Source organism: Petaurus breviceps, unplaced genomic scaffold (assembly GCF_028583685.1).
Source record: "Petaurus breviceps papuanus isolate PSGF00001 unplaced genomic scaffold, PetGlider_PUasm1.0 490, whole genome shotgun sequence".
Classification (NCBI taxonomy): Eukaryota; Metazoa; Chordata; class Mammalia; order Diprotodontia; family Petauridae; genus Petaurus; species Petaurus breviceps.
Genome location: NW_027186352.1, coordinates 24,152,671 through 24,167,979, shown reverse-complemented (window position 1 = coordinate 24,167,979; position 15,309 = coordinate 24,152,671).

Here is a 15,309-nt window from a genome sequence, read left to right as displayed (position 1 = left end):
ACTAAAAGCAAGACTAACCTACCCAGCAAAACTGAGTATAATGCTACAGGGAAAATATGATCATTCAATGAAATAGAGGACTTTCAAGTATTCTTGATGAAAAAAACAGAGCTGAACAGACAATTTGACTTTCAAATACAAGAAGCAAGAGAAAGTAAATAGGAAAAAGAAATCATAAGGAACTTATTAAAGTTGAGCTATTTATATTCCTACATGGAAAAACAATAATTGTAACCCATGAAACTTTTCTCATTATGAGGATAGTTGAAGGGAATATATATGCACACACATATATATATATATAAATATATAATGTACACATTTATGTATAGGAGGGTGTATGTGTGTATAAATACATATGTGAGGGTGTGTATATGTGTGTACATGTATACACAGACAGAAGGCACAGGATCAGTTGAATAGGAAGGGATGATGTCTAAAAAATAAAATTAAGAGGTGAGAGAGGAATATAATGAGAGAAGGAGAAAGGGAGAGATAGAATAGGGTAAATTATCTCATATAAAAGAGACAAGAGAAAACTGTTACAATGGAGGGGAAGAGCAGGAAGGTGAAAGGGAATGAGTCAACCTTACTTTTATTGAATTTGGCTTAAGGAGAGAATAACATACACACTCATTTGGGTATCTTCCCCTAAAGGAAAGTAGGGGGAAGGGGATAAGAGAGGGTATAATAGAAGGGGGGGGGTGGAGATTGAGGGAGAGGGTAGTTACAAGCACACGCTTTTGAAAAGGGATAGGGTCAAAGTAGAAAATAGAATAAGTGGGGGGTGGGATAGGATGGAGGGAAATATAGTTAGTCTTTCACAACATAACTACTATGAAAACATTTTGCATAAATACATTTTATATATACAACCTCTACTGAATTGCTTATCTTCCCACTTGGGGTAGGTGAGGAAGGAAGAAGGGAAAGAATCTGGAAATCAAAGTTTTAAAAATAAATGTGAAAAAAAATTGTTTTTTACAGGCTACTGGGAAATAAGATATACAGTCACTGTGGTATTGAAATTCATCTTGCCCTACTAGAAAGTTAGAGGAGAGATGGGGGAGGATATAAGGGAGAGCAGATTGGGGGAACGGGTATTCAGTATGCTTTCTATCTTGAGGTGGGTAGTAGGGGAAAGATGAGGAGAAAATTTGTAACTCAAAATCTTGTGGAAATGAATGTTGGAAATTAAAAATAAATTTTAAAAAGAAGAAAAAATACCTATGGTACAAAAGATTATTCTCAAGAATAGAGAGAGAAAGAAATTTACACAATCCATCATTCATCTCTAGCCAGCATTCTGAATTTTCTCTACCAAGCCCCAACTCTTCATCCTGAAGCCTCATTACATCTCTGAAATTCATGGATTGGAAGTATTCTCTTCCCTTCAGGCCCTCCCTCTGATTGGATGGCTCCTCCCACAACCTCCATTTAAGGAGAATTCCTAGGCCACCCACAAGTCATTCCCATCCAGAAGGTACTCAGGACTTCCTTTTCCTGGCTCCCAGGCTAGAGTCCTTTTATGTGTAGCCTTCCCCCATTAGAATGTAAATTTCCCTAGGGGAAGAACTAACTTTCTACTAGTATTCATATTCTTACCGGAGTCCTTGGCATAGAGTAAGTACTTAATTAATGCTTATTGGCTGACTGACTGAAATTAAAATAGTCTAGTTCTTTTCAGTTGCTTCATTTTCAAAGAACACCAATGACATCATGGGTGATGTCTTGACTTATGCACGATTGGGTTGGATTTAAGTGAAACAGAGTCTTACAGTCATTAATCTTACTCTCTGTTCCAGACTCATTGACACCCAGTAGAAAGAAAGACAAAAATAAAGGTGACTGGTGATGGCCCAGGATTCAGTGGATGACCTTGGTTTCTTCCATGTCTGACCAAGCTCTAAGCACTCCATAGGACCTGCTTCAGCTATCTTCATGGCTGTTGGATCACGTTGTTCTCCTCTACCAGAGGAAGTCTTCACATGCTTAGGGTAGACATTTCCCCCAATTTACCAATGGGTTTATAGTCCATCAGCTATCCTCAACCTGATTTAGCCCATCTTCTGAGATGATTTTATTGGGGTATAGCATGTTATGCATGCTACAACTTCTTCAACTTCAACAAGTGAGAGTTGGTTGAAAAGTAAATGCCAAAGGTGGATGAGCACCAGTGAAAAGGGCTCAGCACGCCTTCACACCAGAGGTGCTAGTCCTCTCTAAATACCTTATATACTCCAATACCTAAACCAGGAAGAGACAAAGCAGAGAAAAAGAAGCATCAACTAGTTTCCCTGATGAATGTTGAAACACACATTTTAAATTAAAATCCTTCAGAGGAGCGGAGAGCAAAATATTTAGACAATAATTCACTGTGGAGCAGTTAGATCATTCCAAGGGTGGTAAAAGTTTCAACATTAGGAAAACAATATGATCTTAAGGACAAACAAAAGAAATCCCACACACTTATGTCAAGATAAAGAAAAAAAAATTGCCAAAATACTTTCCTGGACTTTCCTTAAGATGAAATCAACTCAGAAACTCCTACCTCCTCATATCTTTTCCTACCCTGATTGCATGACTTTACCATGCCCCTGATCTAGGTACCCCTCTCCCTGCTGTTCACTTTCTTCTTATGCATTGTTTCCTCAGCCCATCATATTGTAACCTCCTTTGGGGCAGGGATTGTCATGCCTTATTTTGTATCTTCAGGGCTTAAAGGCACAGTACCTGGGACTTAATAAATGTTTTGCTTTTTTTTTTTTACCTTGATTCTCTGGGGAAAATATTGTACTCATTTGCATTAAAAAAACACAATAAAAAACATAGACATGAAAGATCTCTTTTTTTTTTAGCATAATTTACAACATCTATCTAAGTCCAAGAGCTAGCATTATTTACAATGGAGAAATTCTTGAATCCTCGACAGGAAAAACAGAGGTAAAAACAAAGATACTCACTATTTCTGCAGTTATTTGGCATATTTATAGAAATATTAAGTGTGGCAATAGCAGAAATGAACAAAATGAAATTTACAAATATGTGCTTGTAGTTTGGCATTGCTTTTGTTTCTTGGTTTTCTCGTCAGTTGCTCTGATTTCTTTTCTTTTCTTTTTCTTTTTAACAAGTACCAAATCATTTTTATTTTTGTTGAATTATGATCACTGTTGTAGCAAATGGTTTGAGTTCTGGCAATACTCAAGAGCCTCTTCTTTCAAATACATAACACTCAAATGAATCTGTGATTTCATACATCAGGAGTTCTTGATAACAATTGTTTATGACAACATATTTTGAGGAATGGTTGAAAAAATTGTGTAGACATAAATTATACATGTAAGGAATTCAGAAAAATATGGGAAAGTTGTACAAACCAAGGCAGTGTAACATGAACCAAACTGAGAGCACAACGTAAATGGTGACTGCAGCATTGCAAATGAAAAAAAAAAATCACTGAAATGAAACTAACCTCTGAGTAATTAAAAAAAAAATGTTCCCAGATAACACATAGCATAACCTCCCTTTCTTCTCATGGCATATATTGTCATATTTGTTCATTATATTGAATATTTTAAATTTATCATTCTTTTTTGTACATTGGAAGGTTCAACTGGAATGGGGACAGCTAGGTTGCTCAGCAGAAAAACTACTGGACCAAGAGTCAAGAAAACCTGAGCCCAAATACAGCCTCATAAACATTATAGCTGTGTGATCCTGGGCAAATCACTTAACCTCAGTCTACCTCAGTTTCCTCTTCTGTAAAATGGAGACAGTAAGAGCAATCCCAGGATTATTGTGAGGATCAAATGAGGTAATACCTGTAAAGCATTTTGCAAAACTTAAAAAGCTATATAAATGCCAGCTATTAAAAGCTGGCTATAGAGGCAGCTAGATGAAACAGTGGTTAGAGTGCCAGGCCTGGATTCAGGAAGATTCATCTTCCTGAGTTCAAATCTAGTCTGAGATACTTACTAGCTGTGAGACCCCGGGCAAATCACTTAACCCTGTTTGCCTTAGTTCTTCATTTGTAAAATGAGAAAAGGAAATGGCAAGCCACTTGTTATGGTAATGGGAATCTGAAGATCTTCCCTGCCCCTAGGCCCTTTGATAGGCTTAGGTGACTCCGAGAACCTTCCCTGATTTGAGAATATGCTCTGCCTCCTAATGGGCTAAATGGGGCCACCTGGAGCCAGTGGTGGGAGGCTTGTTCTTCAGGAACACCCACACCTTGTTACTTTGTGATTGGGCAGTGGGTCAAGAGGGCTGTGACATTCTCTGAGCCAGAAGAAGGCTATATATACCCTGATGTGAGGTTTTGCTGTGGAGCTCACTTTGGGAAGAGTTGTGTGATGTGGCCAGCCATTGAGCCCCCCAGCTTTGAAAATCCAGATGTTGATGCTTCCCTCTCTGGTAACTAACTACATATGGATGCAATGGTCAGACAGTTGGAAGCCTGTTTGCTGATCTGTCTCTCTGTCTGCTTATAACTTCTGTTTGTATTCTCTGATGTTTCATTGATTAAAATAAGATTGTTAACCCATTTCGAGTTACTTTCCTTTAAAAAAGCAGATCTAAGAACCTGTGTTGGTAGCCACCCTGGGTATGCTAGGGTACTTGCTGCTATACCACTCTAGTATCTTTGTCAAGAAAACCCCAAATGGAGTCATGAAGATTTGGGCACAACTGAAAAATGACCAGACAACAATATGGAGGCAGTTAAGTGACTCAGTGCTGGGCCTGGAATCAAGAAGACCTGAGTTCAAATCTGGCCTCAGATACTCACTAGTTGTGTGACTCTGGGAAAGTCACTTAACCTCTGTTTGCTTTAATCCACTGGGGAAGGAAATGGCAAACCACTCCAGGATCTTTCCAAGAAAACCCCATATCCAATCATGACTGGACTACTGAACAATAATTATTTGCTCCCAGAATGATAAAAAAAATTATAAAGATAAAAAGCATTATACATGTTGTAATGCCGAGCAAAGGCAACTTCCCAAGGTTCAAAATACCAGCATAGCTGCTCTCCATTTTATTCAGTGACAAATTAATAATGGAGAAAATCAAAATATAGCAAAATTCAAAAAAAAAATTCAGCATTCACCAAGTATAATTCAATAATTACCAAGTTCCACCCTTGGACATTACATTCATTTAGTCAATCACAAAGCCCTTCTTCTCAAATGGAGATTAGTTTCCAATCATAAGCAAAGTACATTCATTTGGTCAGTCACAGAGCACAAAAAAGGCAAAAGTTCCCCACCCTTGGATCACAACTGAATCTACCCCAGAGTTATAATAAGCTTAAGCACAGCATTTAATACCCAAAGAGAGGTCTTTTCTTCATCTTGACCCAAGAGGCAAGTTCTCAGCAATCTTTGTTTCTGAAGAGACAAAGCTTAGCAAGGTGTGTGCAACATACATTGCCAGTGTCTTAATTAATTTATTCTCTGTCTGCAGAACAGTCCTAGGACCCCTGAAAACATTAGCAAAACCCTCTTCCAGGATTTCTGTAAACATACAACAAGAAAATCCTTCTTCAGGGCTTCTGAACCAACAGCAAAGTTCCAGATCCTCTGCAACAACAGCACTGTACTTCACCAGTGGACAAATATGGCAAAACAACATCAAAACAGACAAAGTACCAGCATAACAGCCATGTCTCCTCAGTCCTTGGCAGCTCTGGGTGGCAGCTCTCAAAAGTCCTGGGCAGTTTGAACTGGCCCTCAGCAATCCTCTCCATCTCCCTGCCTCCACAATGCTGCTTCCAAAAAATATTCTTCTGCCTCTGTTTCTGCTTGTGCCTCTCTAAATTCACATCACCAGCTCCTCCCAGTTCAGCCCTCTCTTATCATATCAATAAGTTCATCCCACAAGTGGGATTCACTAGCTCTGGGTTTTAACACAATCAATCTGAAAACCAAGCCAATACAGGGGGATCTTTAAATTCCATTACTATTACATATGTATATATGCATATACACATAATTAATATATATGCATATTTATGTACTATATATGCATATTCATATAAATGCACACATACACATGTATATAAAATGCACATGTACAATGCATGTAAAGTGCACTATACATATGTATATGTGTGCATACATGTTCAAACACTCATGCACATACATAAGACAGGAAGAAAAAACAATCTTCCTCCTTGCAGTTGAGAATTGGGGAAGTATAGGCTGTATAATATTTATATGTATAATATATAAAATTAATAATTATATGTATAATGCTTCATAAGTTGCCAGATATGGTCACTATACTTGGTAATTTGCTTGCCTGTTTTTCTTTATTACAAGGGAAATAATCCTTCTGCGACAGGGAGTAGGAGTGATGCATATTTTTGTGAAATGACCACCATTTTTTAAAGGCATCAATTAAATTTATTTTAAAATTTAAAAAAAAATTTGAAACACCCCTTGTGATTTTCTGCAGGTTAATAGGTCTGAGGATTAGAGGGAAGTAATGGAGGGACTTTCTCTCTCTAAGTGATTTCTTCATGTCATTTACAAAAAATCCCAATAAAGTCTTTGGCCTTTTATTTATTATATGTGCTGACTCATTCTAGAATGTTAACTTTCATCATAACTTGCTCTTAAGTCAAAGGAGCTAGGTTCAAATCCTGACATTTATTATCTGTATGAGCTTGGGGAAGCCAACTTCCCTGGTCCTCAGTTTTTCTCAACTATGTAAGAAATAACAGGACTGGATGATGGCTAGGGTTCCTTTAGTTTACAAGTCTGTGGTTTTGTTCCATAGTGTTCTATAGTGGCAACAATGCCTTATCTGGCATTTGGAAGACCTCTGTTCAAACCTTTCTCTGATAATTCCTAACTTTATGACCATGGGCAATCTGCCCAACCTCTCTGAGACTCAGTTTCATTATCTGTAAAATGAATGCATGTAAAACATCAATTACAGGGTTTTTTTTAAATTAGACTAACATGAAAAAAAATCTGTTCATTTTTTTTTTTACTAATAAAGTGATGAAATGAATCCTTATTTCCTATATCTCTGTTTGGCTTGGAGGAAAGTACTTTGTGCTCCTCAAAGTGTTATAGAAAAGTGAGGCATTTTAAAGGCTGAATGTGCTTATATTTAAAAAAGAAACATAAAGCATAATGTAAACACAGAAAAGACTGAGTTGGTGAAAAAGAGATAAAACTTTCATCAAAAGAGCAAGACTTCTGCTTTAGCTTGTAAAGTCTCCAGGACCAGCAGTTGTATCTATTCTGGAGAGCTGACACCTTTGAAAAGAAGAGTGTCTTTGAAATAAATGAGAAGCAAAAAACAAAGAAGGGAGAAAGGAAGGAAACCAAGGGAGGTACCAACAGGGAAGGAAGTGCAATATGGATAGAGCAGGCACGTGGGTGATGAAGAGAAAAAAGCAAAGTCAAATCACTGCCAAAGAGAGAAATCAAAGAGCACAGAGGGAGGGAGGAGGGTAGAGAGAACACAAATTTGTCCCTGACTTTCAGATCTGGAAGGAATCTCAGTGACCATCTAGCTCAAACACCACTTCTCTACCACATATCTAACCACTGGGCATTGGATCCTTCCTTGAGAACCTGTGGTGAGTGGGAGTTCATTACCTGCTTCCCATTTTGGGATAGTTCTGGTTGTTAAGAAGTCTAAATGTGTCTCTGTAGCTTCCATCTTGCTGCCATTTCTGCCTTCTGGGGTCAAGAAAGCCAAGTCAGGGCATGACCAAGAACCGGAGACTCTGAAGAGGTTAAATGAATTGCCCAAAATCACACAGGAAGTAAGTGAACGTAGCCAGAACTTGACCCTAGGGCTTTGAATTCCAAGTTCATCAGTCTTTCAAACACACAATCCTATCTCCCAGGACCATTTTTCTTGGTGATCACTTCCACATCTAGGGTCTGTTTGTTGGTCTACAGTGCCCCATTTTGGCACGTCACCAGCCCAGGAAGTTCTTTATCTGAACAGAATTCCTCTAACCATCATCTCTCACCGGGGTTGTTCCAATGACCTTCTGATTGGTCTTCCTACATCTAGTCTATCTACTCTCCAATCCATTTTCCACAGAGGCACCTGTGATTTTCCTGCAGTGTGGTTAGACTATGTCATTCCACTGCTCAGTGAACTCTAGGGGCTCCTTACTGCCTCTGGGGTAAGATGTCCCTCCTCTGGCTTACTAAAGTTCTTCACAATTTGACCCATATTTCCAACTCCATTATACATTATTCTCTTTTCTACACTCTACAATCCACTCATCTCTCTGTTCCCCACACAGGGCACTCCGTCTCCAGCCTCTGGGCCATTGAGTTGAGATGGATAGGCCCCATGCCTGAAGCACACTCCCTCCTCATCTCTACCTCATAAAAACCCTCTCCTCCTTCAAGATTCAGCTCAAGGTTGTTATAGGAAACTCTTCCTAATTTCCACAGCTGTTAATATCTTCTATGCCTAAACTACCTTGTATTTATTATATATTTGCCTATATATTTACAAAGTAATTATATATAGTTATATATAGAATATAACCACGTATTATATTACATCATTAATATAGTTTCTATATAAAATGTATTTCATATACTTTGTTATATATAGTTGTAATGTAATGCCAAGCAAAGGCAACTTCCTAGGTTCAAAATACCAGCATAGGTGCTCTCCATTTTATTCAGTGACAAACCAAGAACAGAGAAGATCAAAACATGACATCATTCAAAATACAGCATTTACTAAGTGTGATTAAATAATCTCCAAGGACTACCCCACCCCAGGACCTTCCAATCATTCAATCAATTACAAAGTCTCTGTTCTAAATACTTCTCCACCCCAAGGCTATACCTTCATTCAGTCCACCGCAAAGCCCCTCTTCTCAAATGGAGATTAGTTTCCAAACATAAGGTCAAAAGTTCCCCACCCCTGGATCACAATTGAATCTACCCCAGAGTTACATCAAGTTTAAACACAGCACTTAATACCCAAATGGAGGTCTTTTCTTCATCTTGACAGGAGGCAAGTTCTCAGCAATCTTAGTTCCTGGGGAGACAAGGCTTAGCAAGGCCATAAGATACATTGCCAGTCCCTTCATGAATTTATCCTCTGTCTGTAGAACAGTCCTAGAACCCCTGAACACATTAGCAAAGCCCTCTCCCAGGATTTCTGTAAACATACAACAAGAAAATCCTTCTTCAGGGCTTCTGAACCAACAGAAAGGCTCCCAGACCCCTGCAACAACAGCACTGTCCTTCACCAGTGGACAGTATTCATTCTGTCTGCAGGACAGTCTCCAGACCCCTGCAACAACAGCACTGTCCCTCACCAGTGGACAGTATTCACTCTCTGTCTGCAGGACAGTCTCAGGCCTTCTTAGCGAACAGCCAGGTTCCAGGACTTCTTCAACAAAAGGACTGTCTTTCACCAGTGCACAAATCTGGCAAAACAACATCAAAACAGACAGACAAAGTACCAGCAAAACAGCCATGTCTCCTCAGTCCTTGGCAGCTCAGGGGGCAGGTCTCAAAAGTCCAGGGCAATTCAAAGCGGCCACCAGCAATTCTCTTAGTCTCTCTCCACGAGGTGCTGCTTCCAAAAACATCTTCCGCCTCTCTCTTGTGTCTCTCCAAATCTACATCACCAGCTCCTCCCAGTTCAGGACTTTCTTTTCACATCAACAAGCCCATCCCACAGGTGGGATTAACAAACTCTGGGTTTTAACACAATCAATTTGAAAACCAAGCCAATACAGGGGAATCTTTAATTGCCATTACTATCACAATAGTTATATATTTTATTATAGATTTGTTAGATAACTAATAACATAATAGTTGATTATTATATATGCCTACAGCTTATAGAAAATTATTTGGTATAAATATGGGATATTTAGAGACACATGTTAAATTAAGTGTATACACACATGCATACATACACACATATACATACACAGACAGGCATGTATATATATGTACATACATATACATGTACTTACAATATCTCAGTCCTATGGAGAGTGTGCTCAGTGACAACAAAGCTCTTGTCCCTACCACATCCATTTCCAGATGTGGATTAGTAAATAGACACTCCTTTGACTGCAATTGATAAACATTTATTAAGTTCTTCCTATGTGCCAGGCATTAGGCTAAACACTCCCATTATGGTTCAATTATTTTTTCCCAGTCTCTCCAAGTCTTAGTGACCCCATTTGGGGTTTTCTTGCCAGATATTGAAGGGGTTTGCCATTTCCTTCTCCAGTTCATTTTACAGATGAGGAAACTGAGGCAAACAATTAAGTGACCTGCCCAGGCTCACACAGCTAGTAAGTGTCTGAGGTATGAGTCAGGTCTTCCTGACTCTAGGCCCAGTGCTCTATCCATTGTTCCACCTAGCTGTCCCTCAGGCTAAGCACTAGGGATAAAAAAAAGAACCAATGATTGTCCCTGCCCTGAAGGAACTTACAATCTACTGGGAGATAAAACATACAAATATGTACAAAGCAAGCTACATTCAGGATAAACAGAAAATAATTAACAGAGGGAAGACTAGAACAGGATTTAAAGAAAATTAGAGAGGTCAGTTGTTAAAGCAGAGCAGGAAGAGGTGGAGAAGAGGAAGAGGAAGAGGAGGAGGAAAAAGAAGAGGAGGGGGAGAAGGAAAAGGGTTCCAGGCCAGCTAGAGAGAACGCCCAGAGTCAAGAAATGGAGTGTCTTATTTGTGGAACAGCCAGGTGGGCAGTGTTGTTGATTGAAGCTTATGTGTCAAAGAGGAAGATGTTAGAAGATTGCAAAGGTAGGAGGGGGCTGGTTATGAAGGGTTTTGAGTGACAAACACAGCATTTTATATTTGAGCCTGAAGATAACAGGGAGCCATTGGAATTTGTTGCATAGAAGGGGACATGGTTGAACCTAAACTTCTGGAAAATCACTTTAGTGGCTATTGCAAAAGAACAGAGGTGATGTGATAAGGGCTTGCCCTAGAGGGGGGCAGTGTCAGAGGAGAGAAGGGGCAATATTCAAGAGATGGAATAAAGGAGGTCAACAAGTCAACAAGCCTTGGCAACAGCTTGGATATGGGGGGGGGTGAGACAGTTCCCTAAAAATGTGCAAAAGGAGTCACCCTAGAAGGATAATTGCTTCCTTTTTTTGTGTTCTGCATGTGTTTGGCAGTCTACTGAAGCCTAGCAACCCTTCTCAGAACAATGCTTTTAAATACAGAAAATAAAATACATAGGTCTATGTATTTAAGAAAGGTAATAATATTGAAATAGTTATCAATTTTTAAAAATTAATTTCATTGACCTCATATTAAGAGCTCTGGTCCTAGAGGGACATAAGACTAGAGGGAGACTGACATCAACATCTGAAGACAAAATGGAAGAAAAGAGCCAAGGGATGAAAATAATATATGCCCACAAAGGGGACATAATAAAAAAGATGGAGCCAGCCCTATAAATACAGAGGTGAATAAGAAAGCAGGATTTTTTAAAGGCAAAGAAAAGTAAACAAAAAGATGCTAGATACTAGAGTATTGAGAAGAATAAAAGCACAGTGGCTAGGCACAAGATATTTCAGTACAAATTCCTATGCTTTCGAAAATAATCAAAATCCTGCATAGTTTAAATCTTAGAGAAACAAGCCAATGGGGGATCATTCCCATAGCTTGTAACTGGGGCAAAGACCTGATTCTGACAATTGCTCAGGCAGATAAATTATGATTTGGGGAGCTCCAGATCTAGCAAATGCAGCAGAAACAAAAAAGAGCCCCAGCGAACAGTGAAATTCCTTTGGTTTCATTTGTAAGTTCATGGGGAGTCCATCTCATTGATGAACGTCCTTATCAGCCAGCAAATATAGATGACTTATGGGAATAATATTTCAAGGCATAATGACATGGCTCTATCTAGCATTCTTCTAAGATCTGGGTTATTAAATATTAAATATCAAAGCTGTAAATTATAGTAGCAGCTTTATATAACTAAATTAAATTCAAACAAAACCTAATTTCCTTAATCATTGGCGGTAATCCTCAAGGAACATATGCTATTAACTCAACTACAAATGGCACAGAGATTGTACGACTTTGGTTCAGTTATTTGATATCAAATTCTAATCCAGGGCAGGCTCCTCTCAAAATCTCCTACAGGGATTTTAATACTTCAGCAATCACACTGGCTCTTTACTGAGTAACTAATCTCTTTATGGTCTATTTTTTCACTGCTATATCCATTTCCCTGCCTCTGTCCCCATCTCTCTGTCTCCCTCTATCTCCCTACTTGTCTCTCTGTCTCTCATTTCTGTCTCCATCTCTATCTCTCTCTCCTATATATGCATTTATAATCATAGGATTTAGAGATGGAAGGAGCCTCAAAGACCATTTAATCCACCACCTTCATTTTACAGATAAGGAAAGTGAATCCAAGAGAAGAGAGATAACTTGTCCCAGGCTATCCAGGTAGGAAGCAGCAGAGCCTGAATTCAAACCCCCTCCCTCTTTTTCCCTCCTCATTGCTACCTCTTGACTTTCCCGGCTTCTTTCAAATCCCACTCAAAGTACCACCTTCTTTAAAAAGCCTTTGCTGGTCCCCTTCAATGCAAGTGTCTTTCTTTGGGGGATCATCTCTAATTTGTCACATATATACATAAATACATACACATACTCATAGTGTATATATATATATACACACGTGTATACATATTACATATGTATCATATATGTGGCTCTCTCTCTCACACACACATCCGGTATACATGTTTGTTTGCATATTGTCTCCTACATTAGATTGTAAGAGGGCAGGGACTTTTCAAAAATTTCCAACACTTACAAAGTGCCTGACACATAGTAATAATAAATTAATAAGAGCTTCTTCCATTACCTCCCTTCCCAGTGTGGAAACCCCATACGCTAGTGCCGCTGAGCACCTCATCTTGCATTTCACCTTGCTTGGGGTATTGAAATGTTGACAGACTTGCACAGGATCATGGAGCCAAAAAGGTGACAGAGGCAGGACTTGATCCCTGGTCTTCCCAAATATTCTTCCTTTATTGTCTATGCTGTGTTGCCCATTAGAAAATGGGTTGAGGTTGCTTGGTTGGTTGGTTGACTGTTGTCCTTTATTCTCTAAGAAAACCAGAATGACATTGCTATGCCAGAGTCAAGTTTCAATGTGTCTGATTGTGACTGATCAGACCAGTATGAGCTTGAAAACTCTACCACAGGCACAAATAGTCCATGTGAACATTTGGGGGTGGATTCTCCAAATTTGTGCATCCTGTATTCCCTTGGAGCTATCTCAATTCTGCTTTGCTCACAGAGCACAGCACCTTCCCTGATGTGGGCACGCCATGCTGAGCAGTCCTGTGCCAGTGTCTCCCATGTCACACGACCAATTCCAAAGTTCTTGAGAGAGACCTTGAGAGCGTCCCTGTATCGCTTCTTCTGACCACCATGTGGACGCCTGCCCTGTGTGAGTTCTCCATAAACATAGAGAGAAATCATCATAGGTGTGGGTACAGATGCTGGATGCGATGGGACATCAATTTACATCATAATGCCCTCTACAAAGATGCAACTGCAGATATTTGAAGATTGCATTTTAATTTAACAAACATTAAACGCTCACTATGTACGTGGAGTTCAATTAGACACTGGAGGTACAAAGGGATTTTAAAGTTGATTTCCAGGAGAGCTTTGCAGGAAATTCAGAATTTGCCCTTTGTCCCCACCCCCTAATTTCCTGGACCTCCAAGGGTTTTTCAGTTTCACTGATACAAATCCAAGCATTTGCGTGAGCCAAGCTTAACACACAGGCAAACATGCATTAGCACAAAGCCCCAGCAGCCAAGCCCAACACAAGGGGAACAATAGAACCCACTGTCCTAAAGCCCAGATACTCACAATGGGTGAAATGTCAGTGATTTATTTTAGAATTATACTGTAGATATTAAAATAAAATGAGCCCAAATGCATTTACTTTGGAGCTCTCATGGGGGAACACTGACCCTTTTTAACCTGTGAGTGACAGGCGATTTTCAACATGGCGATGTCTGTTGAACAAGCAAGACTGCATCTCCTAGCAGATATCCCAGAGGGCTTGTCCTGGCAACCTGCCACTTTATTAACCATTTGTATTGCCCATGGGACAGTATAGCCATCGCTAGCAGGAGGAATAATAAGGAAAGCAAACAATAGCTCACAGACTGGATAAACTAATCCCAAGTAACTAAAAGTCAGCTGCCACTTTGTAAACATTACTATGATTTAGTGAATCTAGGCTGAAATTCTTCCTTACTTAACCCAAATGAAAGGTCGATTCAATTCAATAAGCTTTTATTAAGCCCCTACTATGTGTCAGGGACTATGCTAGACCCTGGAGATGAAAATACAAAAACGAATCATTTTCTCAGAGAGTGAGGGGAGAGAAGAGGAAAGTGGGATGTATACAGAAAAGTAAATACACAACGGCCAATCCCTTCACTTTGCAGATGAAGAGTTAGGTTCAAAGAATGATGACCTGTCCAAGGTCGTGCAGGTAGTAGGTGACAGAAGTAAAACTCTAAGCAAGATCACTGACTATGGAGTCCATGTTCTTTCCACTGTACCACATAATTTGGGGTTTTAGGGAAGCACTAATAACTGAGGAGATGAGGAAAAGCATTGGGGGCAGGTAGGATTTGAGCTGAGTTCAGAAAAGGGTCATGGATTCCAAGGTGAAGAGCAATTGCCTTTCAGACATTGACATGGGCATTTCAGATGCTTCAGCCCAGTCTGTGCAGAGCTGTGTAGATGAGAACGGAATGGCCCATAGAGAGAACAGTAAGTGGGCCAGCTGAACTGGAATGAACAAACGACACATCCGTGATTTAAATGCTCAACAAATGCCAGGCATGGTGCTTAGCACTGGGCATGCAAACATAAATAAGGTGGTCCTTGTCCTCAAGGAGCTCATCACGTAATGAAAGAAGGCAATACCTGGAGGGGACCTGAGAGGTACTTGCAAAGCCTATGAGGGGGAATAATGGAAAAAGGCTTCAACCAAAGACATACATTTTCATTTTATCAGAGACAGTAGGGAGCCACAGAATCTTCTAGATCAGGGGAGTAAAGTAGCTAGACTTGCTCTTTAGGAATATCAGCTTGACAGCTGCATGGATTATGCGTTGGAGAGGGGAGAGACTGGGGTCAGAGAAATGCATGAGGAGGCTATCTCGGGCATGAGGTGATGAGAACTTCAACGAGGGTGGTGGCTGTGTGAGAGGAGAGAAAGGAATTGGTGAAGAAATGGCACGCTGGTATAAGCAACCAGAGTGGACAACTCTT